General features: G+C 39.5%; 1 long non-coding RNA gene across 1 annotated transcript; it reads left to right on the forward strand.

Annotated features, from left to right (window-relative positions):
- The first annotated feature begins 639 nt into the window (after positions 1-639).
- Positions 640-11,095, forward strand: LOC115522428. The gene is made up of 3 exons (XR_003971378.1): positions 640-665; positions 8,950-8,972; positions 11,046-11,095. It is a non-coding gene; the product is annotated as an uncharacterized LOC115522428 (long non-coding RNA).
- The last annotated feature ends 9,156 nt before the right edge of the window (positions 11,096-20,251 follow it).

Consider the following 20,251-nt stretch of genomic DNA (forward strand, 5'->3'; position numbering starts at 1 on the left):
CCTATCAGTCCTGTCGGCCATCTTATAACAGATTTTCCCCTATCATTGTCAGCACAGAGCCCAGTGTGGGGCTCGAATTCATGACCCATGAGATCATGACCTGAGCCAAAGTCAGACACTTAACTGAGCCACCCAGGCACCCCAATTCTGCCATACTTTTAAATGAAAACACTACTTCATAGCCTGGAAACAGAACAAAATGTCATAGAAACACAGGGACCACATCAGCTTTTTGAAGTAAACTATAAATACAACAAATACATTATTCATTATAATCTTCATTATTAGTTCTTCATTACTCTTATTCCGTAATCCTATATCAGAATAATTTTGGCCTGGCATACTATGGCCAAAATGGCCAGGAATCTGGTAAGAGCTGGGTTGGAAGGGAAATGAGTAAAGAGGTTCAGGAATTAGGTCCCCCAAACATTATGTGTTTTCCTTTTCATGCCAATTTTCTTCTGATGGCTTCTCCTTTTACAGAGAGCAGGAAGCAATATCATCAGCTGAGAATGAGGATGCGGAGGAGGTGTCAGAGGTCAGAAGAGAGAAGGCACGGAAGCAGTGGGAGAGTGAATGCATTAAGGAAAGGTAATATGGCTGTGGGCAGCATTAAGGGATATACATTTAAAGTGGGCCTAGGGGCGCCTGGGTGGCTCAGTCAGGTAAGCTTCTGATTTCGTCTCAGATCACAATCTCGCCGTCTGTGCTGTGGGTTTGAGCTCCGTGTCAGGCTCTGTGCTGACAGTTCAGAGCCCGGAGCCTACTTTGGATTCTGTGTCTCCCTGTCTCTGTGCCCCTCCCCCACTTGTGCTCTGTCCCTCTCGCTCTCAAAAATAAATGAGCATCAAAAAATTTAAAAAAATAAATAAATAAAGTGGGTCTAGCCAGCACAATATATGTGCAGCTGGGGGATGCTGGCTTGCAGTAGTCAGAGTTGAGTTTAACCACAGATGAAAGATATGTTTTGTTTAGGGGGAGTGAATAGCATGAACAAAGTTTGAGTGCTTGGAATTACATGATTGTAAATATACTAAAAAAATCTTCTGGGAATCACAAGCCATTCATTTGGCTCCAGTGTCCACCCAGAAAGCTGAGAAACAGCCTGGCACTCTCCTCCTGCAAGTGAAATGTGTGGCATACCACACTGAATTAAAGAGGCTTAATGGAGGTCTCCCCAGGTCTTCTGACTTAGCTGTGAATCTTGACTACAACAGTCATTTAGGGATCTGATTGAGCCACCTGTTTTCATGTTTCACACTATCAGGAGGGCCTTTTATTATAACCACAATGACCAGAAATAGCTGAAGAAGGGTGAGTCCCCACTAGAAGTGAAAACTATAAGTAGTTCACTAGACAGTTAATTTCAGCAAAATTCCAGAATACGTCAATAAGCCATAATTAATATTCAGTGGAGGATTCGTATTTCTCCTCAATGAGAAGCCAGTAAAGCTAGGGACTGAGTATGGGCATGAGGATAAAACCTTAAAACCTTGAGCTACTGTAACCCAGAAGAGTACTTGATACTATTGCATGGGAAGTTACACAGCAGCCGTTTTCTGTCAAACTACAACAGAGGATTTTCAACTTAGGGTCCAATTTGAAAGTTATTCTTCTTACATAAAAGAGAAGAGTTTAAAGGACCTTCCCCCCATCACACTATGGGAAAAATACTTTGGAGAAAGAGACAATGGAGATACCTTAAGAATTGGCAAGGGGGGCGCCTGGGTGGCGCAGTCGGTTAAGCGTCCGACTTCAGCCAGGTCACGATCTCGCGGTCCGTGAGTTCGAGCCCCGCGTCGGGCTCTGGGCTGATGGCTCGGAGCCTGGAGCCTGTTTCCGATGCTGTGTCTCCCTCTCTCTCTGCCCCTCCCCCGTTCATGCTCTGTCTCTCTCTGTCCCAAAAATAAATAAACGTTGAAAAAAAAAAAATTAAAAAAAAAAAAAAAAAAGAATTGGCAAGGCATTTTGTGCAAAGAATTGGACCCTACTTCACAATATCACTGATAAGGATTTGGTACATAGAGTACAACTTAGGTTTCAGTTAAATGTCCCTTTTCGGCATCTTTTGGGATGAACACTGGGTGTTGTATGGAAACCAATTTGACAATAAATTTCATATATTTAAAAAAAAATAAATGTCCCTTTTCAGGAAGCTTTTTCTCATCCCTTTAGACTAGGTTAAAAACTTCTGAACTGCCACAGAGTTGCAGGTTTCATGGGATACACTTATACATTGTTACTTATCTGAAATTCAAACGTAACTGAACATCTGTATTTTACCTGACAACTCTGGATTTCTTCTTTTCTTTTTTAAGCACCCAGGACAATTCACTGTAACTGCTTATTTAAGAGAGAAAACTCTATAAGGGCAGAGACCAATTTTTTATCGATTTACTTTGCATCTCTAGGGCCATATCATGGCCCTAGACATGGTCTGGCCATATCATGGTCCGGATGACAAAGATTTGTTGAATGAAAGACAAAAGTTATTGTAAATGAAAATGAAGTAGATAGTGAGCATTTTTTGTAGATGGTTGTAAAGATTCAGATTCAACAAGTACACATCTTAATTTGGGATGTCTTGAGATAAAAACAGAAGGGATTACACAGAAGAGGATTAATTGAATCCGATTTGATTAATGCAAGAAAAGAAGATACCATATTAGAGTAGACTAGAGATGAGTCCCTAGCTTTACTGGCTTCTCATTGAGGAGAAATATGAACATATGAACATATACATATATATATTAGAAATGCTCTCCCAGATTTTTCCCTGCCTGAGCCTCTTCTGTCCTTCTCTGTCTTCAGGGCTATTTCTGACTAATGTGCAGTGTAAGAATGCCAGCCATTTCTGGGGTAAACAAGCAAACCAACCATTGTTACATCTCAATAAGTGGGACTAAAAATACCAGAATATACTTCTTCTATGTTTGTCAGTGAATAGATTATTTCAATCAGCCCATTTACAAGCATTCAAACTTGCTAACCACCAAATCAGTTGGGTAAGATGTTAAGCTGGTGAAATCAATTCTTTTGAATAAACTTAATCTCTGTCATCTATAGAAAAAGTCAACCTTTTTTTTTTTTAGGAAATGTCACAGACAAAAAAAAAAAATTACCAATACCTCTCTCAATTCTCTTTTAGTCTGAACTTCAAGGTCAAGACATGCATCAAGAAGGCATCGGTATAACACCCCTGGCTGCCCCTCAGCTCATTTGCTTTCCCCAAGGTAGGAGATCAGTTCTGCCGGGGTCCATAAGATCTATAGCAGTGCCCTTGTGTAGTGGACATATTTTGGAACATCTTGGTGACTCATAATGAACCTTTAACTTGTCCCTCACCTGCAGCAGAGTGTGTTCATTACCCAACCCCTGGCCACACTAACTGGACCGGGACTAGGCCACTGACTCAGGCTGATCAGACCCCCTTCCCAGGGAATTGGAAGTGGGGATGGGAAAGAGAGAATGAGTCTTTCCATGTGGCTGGATCCATAAAAGTAAATTTGGGAGCCATGGCTGCCATCTGCCAGCTGCCATATGGCTCAAATAACTGAGAAAGCCAGATGCTGAGGAAAACAATGAAGTGTGAAACAGTGAGTTCTCTGAGTTCTGCTGACCTTCCCGTTCCATTTCCAGTCTTGACGCCTGGCTGCTTATATTCTTTGGCTCAGTGACACCCCTACTTTCTTATAATTTCCCCTTTTTCTGCTTAGGATAGTTCAAGTTGGTTTCTACTATTTGGAAACATAAACATCCTGAAGGAGTCATGTGGCACCTGGTTGGCTCAGCTGTGGAGCATGCAACTCGATCTTGGGGTTGTAAGTTTGAATCCCACATTGGGTGTAGAGAGTACTTAAACATAATATCTTTAAAAAAAAAAGTCCTGAGGAGTCCTGAGGGCTGGGTGTTCTGTCCCCACAAACCCCCCTGGTGAGACAGTTGTTCCTCCAGGCATCCTGTGCTGGTCACACTGCTCTTTCCTTAGCTCCTTATGAATCCTATTGAGCAAGTCAAATGGGAAAATATGCATGAAACAGAGTGGGAAGAACTAGACAGAAATGAATTCAGATCTAACCACATCATTTATTCGCTATTGGATTTTATAAGCCCTTAAGCCCTCTGAACTTCCATTTAACTGTTTATTAACACCTGCTTTGCAGGGCTGATTAAATGAAACAATGTATGTAAAAATTCTAGAACAGGGTAAGAACACAGTAGGCACTCAGCATCTAATGGCTACAGATAAAACATGGAATGGCGACCTATAAACTATGCTTCTTGGCCCAGGAGCTGAGGCAGTACTGTCACTTGGTATCCAGGGACACATATAAGGTGCTCCTCCACAGTAAGCAATGAGATGGCTTTCAAGTTTCTGATTAAATATTTTTTTAATGTTTTATTTTTTTCTCACTTTATTTTTATTTTTTTTTTAATTTACATCTAAGTTAGCATATAGTGCAACAATGATTTCAGGAGTAGATTCCTCCTCCTCCTTCTTCTTCTTCTTCTTCTTCTTCTTCTTCTTCTTCTTCTTCTTTCCCCTCCCACCACCTTCAGGAGTAGATTCCTCAATGCCCCTTACCCATTTAGCCCATCCCCCCTCTCACAATCCCTCCAGTCACCCTCTGTTTGTCCTCCATATTTAAGAGTCTCTTATCTTTTGTCTCCCTCCCTGTTTTTATATTATTTTTGCTTCCCTTCCCTTATGTTCATCTGTTTTGTATCTTAAAGTCCTCATATGAGTGAAGTCATATGATATTTGTCTTTCTCTGATTGACTAATTTCACTTAGCATAATACCCTCCAGTTCCATCCACATAGTTGCAAATGGCAAGATTTCATTCTTTTGACTGCTGAGTAATACTCCATTGTGTGTGTGTGTGTGTGTGTGTGTGTGTGTGTGTGTATATGTATATATATATATAAAATATATATATATATATCTTTTTTTTTAAAGAAATGTACCATTTTTTTTAACGTTTATTTATTTTTGAGACAGAGAGAGACAGAGCATGAACGGGGGAGGGTCAGAGAGAGGGAGACACAGAATCCGAAACAGGCTCCAGGCTCTGAGCTGTCAGCACAGAGCCTGACGCGGGGCTCGAACCCACAGACCGCGAGATCATGACCTGAGCTGAAGTCGGCCGCCCAACCGACTGAGCCACCCAGGTGCCCCATATATACCAAATCTTTATCCATTCATCCATTGATGGACATTGGGCTCTTTCCATACTTTGGCTATTGTTAATAGCGCTGCTATAAACATTGGGGTGTGTGTGTCCCTTCAAAACAGCATACCTGTATCCCTTGGATATATACCTAGTAGTGCAATTGCTGGGTCGTGGGGTAGTTCTATTTTTAGTTTTTTGAGGAACCTCCATAGTGTTCTCCAAAGTGGCTGCACCAGTTTGCATTCCCACCAGCAGTGTAAAAGAGATCCTCTTTCTCCACATCCTCGCCAACATCTGTTGTTACCTGGGTTGTTCACGTTAGCCATTCTGACAGGTGTGAGGTGGTATCTCATTGTGGTTTTGATTTGTATTTCCCTGATGATGAGTGATGTTGAGATTTTTTCATGTGTCGGTTAGAAAAAAAACTTTTTTTTAAGTTTTATTTGTCTATTTTGAGAGAGAGAGAGAGAAAGAGAGAACGAACATCTCTCTTCACGGAAGGGCAGAGAAAGGGAGAGAGAGAGAGAAAGAGAGAGAATCCCAAACAGTCTCCACATTGGCAGATACGGGGCTCAATCATACAACCTGGGATCATGACCTGAGCCGAGACCAAGAGTTGGGCACTCAACTGACTGAGCCACCCAGGTGCCTCTCACTCTTTCTGATATTAACATTACTTTGTGATGAGCATCCTCACAACTAAATCTTCAGGCACATATTTTATTTTCTTAGAATAAATTGCTCTTAAGAGAAAGCACAGGTATGTTGTTCTGGTTCTTGATGCAGATTGCCAAAATTCCTTCCAAAAAAACTGAACCTAGTTACACCTCCACCAGCAGTGTATGCCTACATATCAGTGTAGTAGACAACTAATTGTGCCCCATATCCAATCTCCCTTTCTTCCATACTAATTGAGTTTTAGCAGAGTATGTGGCTGCCCAGGCTGAGTACATTTCCCAGCTCCCCTTGCCACCAGTGTGGCCATGAAACTAATCTTAGCATCAGATCAAGATCTGATCAGATCAGATCAAGAGATTTGCAACTTCCCTTTTATTTACTTAAAAGGAAACTGCTTGCCCTCCAGTGCTTCTCTTTCTCCCTTCCCCCAAGCTAAAACTCAATCCCATTTTAGACATGTAAATGAGGACTACGCTTTAGGGAATGGTGGAGAAAAAGGATTGAAGGACCTTGGGACCCTGAATGAGTTCATGGAGCAGAAACCCACCCTTCAATAGCCTAAAGCGTTCACCTCCAACCTGTTACATTAATGTCTCTTTGCTACAACTCGGCCTGTATCTTAATAGCATAGTAGGATTAATACATGTTTATTAATAATAGTAAGACATGTTAGAGTGCTAATTAATTTTATTCAATTAGCAGGTTTGTTTAATACAAACAATGGCTGTTTGTATTATCCATAATAGCCCAAATGATGTAGCTTCCATTTACATGTTTCAGTATTTCCTTTCTAAATAATGGTTCTTTCTGTCTGCTTTAAGAAAAATTTCCGTTATTATAAAAGTGCAACAGGTTTTAGTGCCAATCACTCTACCCTTTGTTTTCACAAAGATTTCTTCAGTGTTAATGCATAGTGTGTCTTTCTTTACAGGGAGCTACTGAATTTCAAGTATATAATTGACCGAAACAGATTTAAGCATATACTGTGGAGTTCTTTATTTCCAAGTATGAACTCACAGTTGATCATCCACAAATATTTCGTAGGACTACAGGTCAGATTTCTAGAGAGTTACATTAGTTGTACACTCCACTATAGACTGTTATGACCACAGTCTAACTTTTATGAAAGTAACTCCCTTAACTATTGCACTGGGCCTGATGTTAACTACTTCTCTCTTATGAAAGCTTGTGGAAGCTTGTAATATATTACGCTGATGCTCTATCATCATACATTTGTTGGATTGCATATGAGAGCTTCTAGATTATGTATGGATGATTCTAGAAATAAAGTGAGTATTACGGGGATTCATACAAACTATTCCTAAATAGATGCTTAATATTATCTTTGCCCGTTACATAAATGTTAAATTGGTCTGTGATTACCCCCTTCTTTGTTTCCTTTCTCTCAAGGATCACTGGTCTGTGCTGGCTACTGCCCAATGTCTGAAAACATTTGCTTCACTTATTTTATCCAGTGTTATGGTTATTTACTGTGAGAAGGTAAATCCATTATTCTGTCATAGCCAAATCAAATACCATTGTGAAATTTTGAATCTTCTTTTTCTACCTTAGTGCCATATGATGAGGATTGTCTTATATTAAATAAACATTCAGGAATCAAGATGGTCCTAGAACTAGGTTATATCATTGGCCCTTCCTTGTTGTGGATCACTGATCCTTCACCATGAAGGTAACCATTCTTTCCATTTTTCCTTTCTCCTCCTTCATCTGTTGCTGCCTCTAATGCTCTTCTCCTCTGCCCTGCTTCTCATAACTTTGGTCTTCTGAAGGCTTATAATGGTCTCTCTCTAAGAATCTTTTCTGCTCCAACTTCAGCTCCCCCTACCAACTACTAATTTGCCCTCTATTTCACACTGAAACTCTTAAAGAAATCATATGATCATTACTCCCCCTCATTCTGGGGGAATTTTTTGGACCAACGCCTTTTCCTAGCAATGGTAGGTAAAGCTGGTGAAAAAGAGAAGTGGACTGGTCACTCTGTGCAGAACATGGCCACCCAGCACTTTATTCATCAGGAGCCATGGCAAAAGTTCTGCACAAAGGAGCAGTCAATATGACAGTCACTGGCATTGGCCTGTAGTGGTGATTTATTTATAAGTCTCTCTCCTCTAAAGGTGACCTTTTGAGGGTAGGAGGCAAGTTTTAGGTATTTTTTAATGCTTAATGGCCCGCACATTGCTTGGCACATAGTAGGTTCTCAATAAATTTTACTGAACAAATGAATTGATGAATGGCTATCTTGGGTCCCCAGACAGACTGTTGACTCTCTTGATTGGCCCCAGAGTTTAACATAAATCCTAGAAATTGATAAATCACAAAGGCTAGCCTGGGGAATGTTTTAATAAATAATGTTTCTTTTAAAAAATTTTTAATGTTTATTTACTTTTGAGAGACAGAGTATGAGCTGGGGAGGGGCAGAGAGACAGGGAGACACAGATTCTGAAGCAGGCTCCAGACTCTGAGCTATCAGCACAGAGCTGGAGGTGGGGCTCAAACTCACAAACTTTGATATCATGACCTGAGCAGAAGACGGACTCAACCAACTGAGCCACCCAGGTGCCCCTGAATACTATTTTTTTTTTTAATGTTTATTTATTTATTTTGAGAGAGAGAGAGAGTGTGTGTGCACACAAGCACAAGTGGGGGAGGGGCAGAGAGAGAGAGAGAGAGAGAGAGAGAAGAGAATCCAAAGCAGGCTCCACACTCAGCATGGAGCCTGATATGGGGTTCAATCTCTTGAACCCTGAGATCATGACCTAAGCCAAAATCAAAAGTCCGATGCTTAACCAACTGAACCATTCAGGTGCCCCTTAATAAATGCTGTTTTTTAAAAAAATAATTGAGGGCACCTGGGTGGCTCAGTCCGTTAAGTGTTTGATTCTGGCTTGGGTCATGATCTCAAAGTTCATGAAATCAAGCCCTGCATCCAGCTCTCTGCTGTCAGTGCAGAGTGCAGAGTCTGCTTGAGATCCACTGTCTCCCTCTCTCTGCCCCTCCTCTACCTCACACATGCTCTCTCTCTCAAAAATAAATAAACATTAAAAAAAATTAAAGGGGCCCCTCGGTGGCTCAGTCAGTTAAGCGTCTGACTTTGGCTCAGGTCATGATCTCATGCCTGGTGAGCTCAGCTTCACATTGGGCTCTGTGCTGACAGCTCGGAGCCTGGAGCCCGCTTCAGATTCTGTGTCTCCCTCTCTCTCTGTCCCTCCCCGCCTCGCACTCTGTCTCTCTCTCTCTTTCTCTCTCTCAAAAATAAACAAATGTTAAAAAAATAATTGAAGTACAAATAGAAGCGTTTTGTGATTTTGCTTTAATGATTTTAATAAGTGTGCACATCAATTTTTAATCTGTTTTAGAGTGACCTGGGTTAAGAATTTGTCTTCTCATCCATCTTAAATACCTCCCAATTCGAATTTTAAAAACACTAATTTAGATTGGTTTTCCTTAATTTCTCAGAATAATATTTTACAGCATTTCTCCGGGTAATGAAAATCCCTTTGTGCAGACAGCAGGTATGCCTTTATGTATTTGTTGACTTTTCTCTGCACTAGTGAGTCACTGACCCTGAAGCAACAGTGGGGGTGGTTTGCACTACAGATATCTTAATCATGCCCATGGTAACACAGAGCCTTCTTGCCTACTACTTCTTCCCACATCTTTGTTATATTTGAAGGAGGAAATCATTATTTACTTTAGATGGTGATGTTCTGATGCTTTTCAGAACACAAATTCCTTACCTCAGCATTGTTGTGTATAAAACATTTGCCTAGCAACAATAAAAATAGTGATTATAAATGATACATTATAAAATGAAAAATACCCTGCCAATTCAACAGTATTTTAAGATTCATTTTTTTTTCTCAATTTTGCATCACAATTACCAAGATGTTGGAATTAAACTATACTTAACTAACTGGCTAACTGATGATTCTTACATAGTTTGAAAAGGTAACTGCTAAGTACCATTATATGTTTAATTTGAAATATGTTTTCTTATAAAAAATAATTCCTGCTCTTTGTAGTTAAATTAGAAAATAATCGCAGGCAAAAAGAAGAACATTCACTAATCTAATAATCTCCCTTCCGCATAGCTTATTATGTCTTTCCAATACTTTTCCATTAAATGTATCTGTGGGTGTGGTGGTGGTAGAGAGAGAAGGACAGAGAAAGAGACATAGAAAGACACACCATCCACCCTTAAGCCAATACATTTTGCCCTGTATCCCAATGTTTTCAATTTAACAACAAATTGTGGTATGGAACTGTGGAATCATTACATTGTACATCTGAAACTAATATAACACTGTATGTTAACTAAACTGGAATTAAAATTTAAAAATTATAAAAGCAAAAAAAAACCCAATATAGTATGAACATTTTTCAAATATAAATTGGCCTTTGAGCAAGACAGGTTTGAACAGTGAGAGTCCACTTACATGTGGATTTTCTTCAATAAATACACTACAGTACTGTAAATGTATTTTCTCTTCCTTGCAATTTTAATAACATTTCCCTTTCTCTGGCTTACTTTATTGTAAGAATATAGTATATAATACAAAATATGTGTTATTTGATTGACTATGTTATCGGTAAGGCTTTTGGTCAACAGTAGGCTATTAGTTGTTAAGTTTGGGGGGGAATCAAAAGTTATACATTATAACAAGTTATACATTATACATTTTGACTGCATGGAGGTTGGCACCCCTAATTTCCCCATTGTTCAAGGGTCAACTGCATTGACTACAGTGTCGTTTTTATTCGTTGACCAGCATAGATGCTTTGTTAAATGAATTTACCATATTTTATTTAACCAGTACACCTTTTGTTGGACATTTTAATTTTTTACTTTCTCACCAATATCAAACATAAGCCCAAAAGAAAAAGGAGATAGAAAGAGAGAGACAGGAGAGGATGGAGGGAGAGGGGAGGCAAGGAAGGAAACTGCAATAAACACCTTGTGGCACACATCATTAATTACTTCCTGAGCATATATTTTCTTAGCATTATTTTGAATTGGAATTGCAGGTTTTAAGGTATGCACTTTGCAGACATTTTGTCAAAGAACAATTGAGAACAGATTTGTACAGTTTGTAACACTGGATATTATCTTTTAAAATAATCCTTATCGGGGCGCCTGGGTGGCGCAGTCGGTTAAGCGTCCGACTTCAGCCAGGTCACGATCTCGCGGTCCGTGAGTTCGAGCCCCGTGTCAGGCTCTGGGCTGATGGCTCAGAGCCTGGAGCCTCTTTCAGATTCTGTGTCTCCCTCTCTCTCTGCCCCTCCCCCTCCCCCTTTCATGCTCTGTGTCTCTCTGTCCCAAAAATAAATAAACGTTGAAAAAAAAATTTAAAATAATCCTTATCAATTAGATAGGCAAAGATGGTATTTTAATATGCATTTTTTATTACTGATGAGAAGGAAAACTACTCACCTTTAGCGACCCTTTTCATTCTTTTCTGTCTTACCTGTAGAAGTCCTTTACCCATTTTTCTATTTATCTCATTCTCATTGATTTGTAAGACTTCTTAGCCCTTTGTCATCCCACCCCCCACCTTTGTAAATGTAATCTCACCCCACAATGTGGGGCTCGAACTCATGACCCCAAGATCAAGAGTTGTGGTCTCTACCAACTGAGACCACCAGACACCCCACCTTTTTTCCCCTTTTAGTTTGGCATTTGTCCTTTAATTGTTTCCCTCTTCCAGTTTAGGATTTTTTCTTTTATTTGTTGGTGATTTCTTTTTTTTTTTAATTTTTAATTTTTAAATGTATTTTTTATTCTGAGAGAGAGAGAGAGAGAGAGAATCATGCTGAGTATGGGATCATGACCTGAGCCAAAATCAAGAGTCAGATGCTAAATAAACTGAGCCACCCAGGTGCCCCTATTTGTTGGTCATTTCTGAAATAATATTTAGTTTTTCATATCTTTTAAAAAGATATGCAATATAATTCCCACTCCCAAGATTATATGTGTTTTTCTATATTTTCTTTTAGTAATATTATTTTATTTTTATATTAATATCTTTAATCCAACAGGAATTTATTTTGGTACAAAGTGTATTTTTTTCCCCTCTAAGCAATTGGTCACTAGCTCCCTAACTTACTGCATAATTTATACTTTCCTTGTTGATTAGGAATGACACTTTTATTATCTATCTGCTTGGGTCTGAATAACTTTGAATTTTAATGTGAAAATATATAGCTTCTTGACAGAGCTAACCATTTTCTTTCTCAATCAGCAATTGTGTGGAAGATGAAGAGATGTCCGTTTGAATGACAGAAAGATACTGGATGAATCTCTAGCTTTTTTTTTTTTTTAATCAGAGAACATCATAAATATTTTATAATTATATCATTGCTAAAATAGACTTGTGTTGTTGAATTTTTTTTAATGTTTATTATTTTTGAGAGAGAGACAGAGACAGAGACAGAGTGCAAACGGGGGAGGGTCAGAGAGAGAGAGAGAGAGAGAGAGAGAGAGAGGGAGACACAGAATATGAGGTAGGATCCAGGCTCTGAGCTGTCAGCACAGAGCTCAATGCAGGGCTTGAACCCATGAACTGCAAGATAATGACCTGAGCCCAAGTCAGATGCTCAACAGACTGAGCCACCCAGGCTCTCCGTGTTGTTGAATATTTTAATCTAAATGTCTTTTTAAAAAAACTAAATGTCTTATCTAAAAACTTACTAAATACCTTAAATTTTTTTTTTTAAACTTTTTTTTTTTTTTTTTTTTGGGACAGAGAGAGACAGAGCATGAACGGGGGAGGGGCAGAGAGAGAGGGAGACACAGAATCGGAAACAGGCTCCAGGCTCCGAGCCATCAGCCCAGAGCCCGACGCGGGGCTCAAACTCACGGACCGCGAGATCGTGACCTGGCTGAAGTCGGACGCTTAACCGACTGCGCCACCCAGGCGCCCCTAAATACCTTAAATTTTTATTGCTATGTATCTGGCTGTAATGACATTAATGACATTTTATTATCATACTTTGCTCAATATGTCAATAAGATATTCTTAACGTATTATGTGTAATATGTGGATAAATGTATATATTTATCATCATTATTCTGAAGCTAAATATTATTTATGAATTTCAAATGCTCAACAAATTTCACATACATGGGTAACTTTCTGTAAGCAGTTCATAGATTTAAGTGTATTAGTTCATGTTTTTCCAATACAACCAACATAATTATACCACAGAAATTGAAATCAACTTGCTATCCTTTATTTTTTATTTATTTTTTAAAGTTTATTTATTTTGAGAGGCAGAAGGAGGGGCAGAGAGAGGGAGAGACAGAATTCTAAGCAGGCTTTACACTGTCAGTGCAGAGCCCGAAGTGGGGCTTGAACCCATGAACTGTGAGATCATGACCTGAGCTGAGTTCAAGTCAGACATTTAACTGACTGAACCACCTAGGTGCCCCAATGTTGCTATCCTTTAAACTGAAGCTGCAAACACATAGAGAAGCATCTGTGTAAAAGTTGGATTGATCTTTGCACTTTAGATGTTCCTTTGGTCTAAACAAAAAACACACACATACACACACACACCACAACAATACATATTTCTGATTGAAACAATAAACCTACTTTTAGTTTTGGTAAAGATGACAGGTTTGATGGCAAACACTGTAAACTGGGATTTACTTGGAGCAATGACTTTCTCAACCACTTTGCCTGTAATTTAGCCACAATGAAGTATGTTACTACTAGGTACTCCTGAAAATACTATAATCAGTCAATTAATCCATGTAGCAACTCATTGTGGGAAATGTTGGCCTTAATCGCGACAGTGATTTAGGTCATATTACATAACAACAGTCATAAGGATAAATCTGCAGAATTTTATATTAGGTCACTTCAAATGTATATATATATGTACACACACACACATATATATATATATATATATATATATATATACCTGAAAAGTATACATATACTTTTTCTTCCCTTACCTACATTCTAAGGCACTTTTAGAGATATTTTGGGACGTTTGATAAATGTTAAAAATAATACTTGCTATCAAACACCAAGATTAAATCCTGTGTGTGAACCTGACTGAAAAAAGAGCTACATAGCGATTACCAAGAAAATGCCTGTGAATTGCTTGGGCAGAATCTCTAAAGCCTATTCTTTTCCCAGTAGTTCATTTACAGTGAAGAAAACAAGCTAGGTACCAGGGGAATTTAGCCTGAAAAAGGCTTATTTTGGCCCCCTGAGAGACAAATTAGATTTTATCTCTTGGCTCATATTACAAATTGTGGCTGTTCTCCAAATCAGGACTTGAGGATAATTTTGTTTTAATGAATATTTCTCACTTCCTTCCCTTTAATCATGCTCTCTATGGAATATTAAGAATATCTACCACCTCTCACAGATCACTTCTGTTTTACCTACTCTAACTTTCTGTTCCGTGACAAGAATCTCTTGATCAACTCCCTCCACTTTTCTTGTAAAATCCAGACATATCTGTTAGGCTTAAGAAAAGTAGGTGATGATTCTTTCCCTTGGGAATTTCCTGATTTCACTCTTGTTTCTTGTCTTTCTCCCTTTATTTTTGATTGTTCCAAGCATGGAACAATCTTTCCTGACTTGTCCTCTTCAGTTCACAATCTTCATTATGTTTCCCTATGTCACTCCTGGTGTTCATAATCCAAGGCGAGAGAGCCAGATGTGTGGTCCACAGATTGCTATTTCCATTTAATGGCTTAGTTAAATGCTTTGTATTGAAAGATCCAGGAACACAGGAATTATGCCCACTTTGTGCACCACTGTACATGCAGTGCCTACCTACCATGGTGTGCTTAACACATTTTTATTGAATTAATAATAATGGCCACCATTTTATAAATTACTTAGCAAATGATAGGTATTGTGCCATGCACAAAGCTATCTCCATTTTATAGATGAAAAGGCTAAAACTTGGAAAAATTAAGCAACTTGTTCTTGGTCACAAGGCTAGCTAAAGTTGAAGAGCCACGACCTGCCTTAATCCTTGGTATAAAAGGCTTGGAGCCCATCAGGGAGCCCGGGTGGCTCAGTTGGCTGGGCACCTGACTTCCACTCGTATCTGTAAGTTTACGAGTTTGAGCCCAGCGGCGTGCTCCGTGCTGACAGCTGAGAGCTTGGAGCCTGCTTCAGGTTCTGTCTCCCTCTCTCTCTGCCCCTCCACCACTCACTCTCTGTCTCTCTCTTTGTCTCCCTCAGAAATAAACATTAAAAAAATTTTTTTATAAAAAAAAAAAAGGTTCAGAGCCCAGACTCCATCCCCACACTGAGCGTGGAGGCAGTATAATGTAACTATGTAGAAGGGTTGTTTTAGGGCCAGACAGCACGGCTTTGTCACTTGAGAGTTCATCTAAATTCAGTTTCATCATCTGTAAAATGGAGACTATTTATTGAACAAATATTCCTTGGTTTCCTGTCATTCCACCTCAGAGTTGTCTTCAATCTGCTGCATTGTCTTTGTTTACTTTGACACAATTGATGCTGATGATCATCAAGGGCTTAGACCTCTAGAAATGAAGGTTTAAACCACCCTAGTGGGTGAAAGTCTTAGTCAGCTGAGATATTAGTTGCAAACAAGGAAACTTGCAATGGGCCAGTTATACTCTCATTAACAGTAGCAGGAATGAGTAGTCTGCATATGTACTGCTGCAATGCCTAAAATTTAAAAATTACTCAATTTTTCCCCTTTTAAATGAAGAACTACCATTGTTTTCTTCTCCTCCTTTTCTTTCTGTAGCAACCATTTCCATCCCTGTCCCCAAACAATTATTTACAGGGTGTAGTGGTATAATTATACTAACCATTTATTTAGTCCTTGTATTGCAAGACCATGAAGAACCACACCTAGATGAGACTGTGCCAAAACTGAAAGAATGGGCATTTTACACCCAGAGATCAGGACAAGGAAAGCAATAACCCCAAGACATTCCTTTCACCAGTTGGAGGTATCTCTGGGCTTGGAAAGAAAACAAGTGCAGATGCTTTTGTACTAGAATGGCTAGATCATATTTTATTTATTTATTTTTATTTTAGAGACAGAGTGAGAGAGCATGTGTGAGCAGGGGAGAGGGGCAGAGGGAAAGAGAGAGAAAGAGAGAGAGAGAATCTCAAGCAGGCTCCACACTCAGTGAGGAGCCCAACATGGGGCTCGATCCCACGACTCTGGGATCATGATCTGAGCCAAAATCAAGAGTTGGACACTCAACTGATGGAACCACCCAGGCACTCCTAGAATGGCTAGCTCATATAGGCTGGAGGCATTTTGTCATTGCACATGTGGGGAAAGGCAAATAAATAATGGAACACAACAGCTGTCCCTTAGGCCAGCCACAACAGCTCACAGTGACACCTCCTTCCCCAGCACAGGGGTGGAGCAAACACAAACATCCACACACATAACTTGCAATCTAGTCGCTGCTGAGTGATAGAAGGGTAGAAATCTGACCCAAACTGACCAAACAGACCTGCTTTCCTGCAAAACTGGAATTTTGAACTGAGGTGCAAGGAGACAGGGAGTTGTGTACAGCCCTCCGAGAGGAATTTCTGGATTCCTATTACTGAATTTCCCTGGTTATACAATTCCCAAATGTCTGTGAGATACCCCAATATCCTTCTGGAAAAGTCAACTTAACAAACTGGATTTGTTATTTGCAATCAGAGGAACCTTAACTACTATACTTCCCTGAATAGTTTTCTTTCATCCTATTCCTTCAAGTTTTCATTCCTCCAAGAATACCACAATGTTCTATCTCACTGAGCTTTTCCTGTTCCCCTGAAAACCTGCTCAAGGATTACCTCCTCTGTGACACTTTCAATCATTACTCCATACTTAACTGTTCTGTTTGGAAGGTCCTCCACTGTGCCCACGGGGCCTGTCATGCCACAATCATAGCACTTACCATAGCACACTGTAGTTGCTGGTTTACTTTCCTGTCTCTCCCATAAGATGGCAAGCTCCTTGACAGAAGGTGCAACTTCTCATTTGACTTTATTTCTTTGGTTCCTTTATATAGTGCCTGACACAAGGGAGACCCAGTAAGTAAATGGATAAATGACTAAACAGTTTCTGCTTCATCATGAGAACATGCTCAGGCTTACCTACTGGAAGAATGTGAGAGATGATGGAAAAGAGCCAAGGCCTTTGTAGACCTAAGGACAGACAGTTGGCCCCAAACATGAGCATTCAGCCAAAATTAGTAGATCCACCTACACGACCCACAGCTGACTCAGAAAATGAGTGAACCCACCTAATTCCAGAAAAACTGCCCAACTAACAACACATTGACTCCTAAGAAATAATAAATGGCTTTTATTTAATCTACTGACCTTTAGGGTGGCTTGTTAGGCAGCATTTTTGTGGTAATACGTAACTGGTACAATATCTGTGAGTTAAATTTCACCTGGGATCACCATCTTTAGAGCTTTCCTAGCTAAACGAGAGATTTAAATTCCAAGGACTGCTTTTACAAGTTCCACTGTGAGTGTGAAGAATGAATATGTTTATAAATTAGTAGAAATAAAATTTCTCACTGCTTGCTATAAGACATGTTAAAAACTAATTTAAGGGCACTTGGGTGGCTCAGTCAGTTAAGCACCTGACTTTGGCTCAGGTCATGATCTCATGGTTTGTGAGTTCGAGTCCCACTTTGGGTGAGCTTGAGCCCTGCTTCGGGCGAGCCCTGCTTCTGTCTCTGTCTCTCTCTCTGCCGCTTTTGGGATTCTCTCTCTCCGCCCTCGCTCACGTGTGCCCTCTCTCTCTCTCAAAACAAAAACAAACTAACAATTTTAAAATACTTTGAAGGAAAATCGAGAGTAAAATCACCAATAACTTCTCTATTCCAACACACGTCTGTTAATTTTTACATGTTTTTATTCAGCTCTTACCCACATGCATATGTATTTTCACATAGTTCTAATAACAATAATGCTGTATTTTGTGTCAATATTAGAAAAAAGTACCACATTCATATATGATTATTTTAATGGCTACATAATGGCTCTTCAAATGGTTATACCATAATTAATCATTTCTCTATTATTTAAGTTTACTTTTATTTATTTATTTTTGTTGTTATCAACAACGGGACATAATGCAGCTTTTTTTCTTTTTTTGGTATTATTTATTTTGGTATGAAGGCCAGGTGGTGTCTTTCTTGTTTATTTTTCAGGTTCCCAGTACTTAGCAAAGTATATGGTAGACACCTAATAAACAATTGTTGGATGAAAGCAATGTGTGAATGAACAAATGGGATTTACAGAAGTAGGCTTCCTAGTTTTACTTGCTTCAAATCCTTTTTTAAAAATATTTATTAAAAACTTTTTTTTCTTTACATTTATGTATTTATTTTTGAGAGACAGAGTGACAGAGCACAAGCAGGGGATGGGCAGAGAGAGAAGGAGACACAGAATCCGAAGCAGGCTGCTGGCTCCGAGCTGTCAGCACAGAGCCCGATGCAGGGCTCAAATTCACAAACCATAAGATCATGACCTGAGCTGAAGTCGGATGCTCAACCAACTGAGCCACCCAGGTGCCCCAATGTTTATTTCTTTTTGAGAGAGAAAGAGACCAGAGCTTGAGCGGGGAAGGGCAGAGAGAGAGAGGGAGACACAGAATCCAAAGCAGGCTCCAGGCTCTGAGCTGTCAGCACAGAGCCCGACATGGGGCTCAAACCCAGGAACCATGAGATTATGACCTGAGCTAAAGGGGGCCACTTAACCAAGTGAGCCACCCAGGTGCCCCTCAAATGCGTTTAATAACTATGTATGTATGTGTGTATGTATGTATGCATTTATGTATTTATTTATTGAATCTAAAGCAGGCTCCAGTGATGGTGAGATCATGACCTGAGCCAAAATCAAGAGTCAGACCCTTAACTGACTGAGCCACCCAAGTGACCCTTGCTTCATATGCTTTTTAAACTGAATTATCATGATTAAATTAGATTCAAAATTCACATCATTTGAAAGAAAAATTTATTTGCATCATGTTTTAAATTTATCACTTATAGACAAAGGGATTTGTTATTCTCCCTAGAAATTTTGAGTTAGTTGCAAAGTTGAGCCATGAAAATTTATCAGCTTTAACTGAATAAAGAAGGACTTCCAAGGTTTTTGTTCATGAACTGCTTGTACAAATATCACTGGACGAACACCATCTATTCCCAGTCCTCATTCCTAACTCTGCAACAATAGACACTTTTGGCTACTTCTTACTTTTCTCAAATTCAGTCAGTTGTGTATTAGTTTATGGAACAGTGAATTTATACAACTTTCTTGCTATTTTTCTGACCACTCCTCTTGATCATTCTCTAAAGATTTCCTTAGTCTTCTGCTCATCTCCTTTTGCAATCACTGTCTATAATCACTCGCCTAGAATCTTGTCTTCAACGTCTCTTCTCTGTGAAGTATACCCAGAGCTGTATATCTAATCCTGACCACTTCACCTGTGTTTTTCAAGCTCATCCGTTTCCTTAAGACCTTATTTTGCTTGTATTTCCCATCTACCCCTCTCCACTGGCTCTTCTCCCTTGAACCTCACCTGTCTTCTGGTCTTTGCAATTCTTCCTTGACTCTGCTTCTCCCTCAAGCTGTCATCCCACTGCCTTATTTCCCTTTATCAACAAACTTAGGAAGTGTGTTCTATGTTCCCTGCCTCCAATTCTTCCTTTCATTCCTCTCTTTAACTGTTTGCATGTTGACTTCTGCTTTCCCCTATTGGCCTTTTTTTCAGTGACACCACTACCTTTGATCCCCTTCCAACAATGCCTCTCTGTGGCATCTCACACTCTTGCAACTCTTCCTGCATGTTTTTTGTTTTTGTTTTTGTTTTTTGAGAGTGTGTGTGTGCACACATGTGCAAGTGGGAGAGGGGCAGAGAGGGAGACTCCAAAGCAGGCTCTGCACTGTCAGCATGGAGCCCATCATGGTGCCCGAACCCATGAACCACAAGCTCATGACGTGAGCCGAAATCAAGAGTTGGACGCTTAACCGATTGAGCCACCCAGGGTGTCCCCACTTCATGGTTTCTTTTGCACTATGCTTTTTTCAATTTCTATCAAGAGTATGAGACATTTTCTTCTTTAGGTTTCTTGGTTTTGGACTTCTTTTTTACTCTACCATCCTTAAAGGTCTTTATCTTCTTCTAGAGTTAACAAATATTTATTAAGTGCCTAACATGTGCTGGGAACTATGTTTGCCCTGGGGATGCAGAAATGAACAAATCAGATACTCACTGACTCTGCAGTATTTACTTGTCCTACATCACTGCAGATGCAATCCTATATATTCTTTTTCCAAATGCCTCTGTTTTGTTTCCTCTATCTTATTCTCACTGAATCTCTTGTTCAGGTCCACATCATTATTA

Source organism: Lynx canadensis, chromosome C1 (assembly GCF_007474595.2).
Source record: "Lynx canadensis isolate LIC74 chromosome C1, mLynCan4.pri.v2, whole genome shotgun sequence".
NCBI classification, from domain to species: domain Eukaryota; kingdom Metazoa; phylum Chordata; class Mammalia; order Carnivora; family Felidae; genus Lynx; species Lynx canadensis.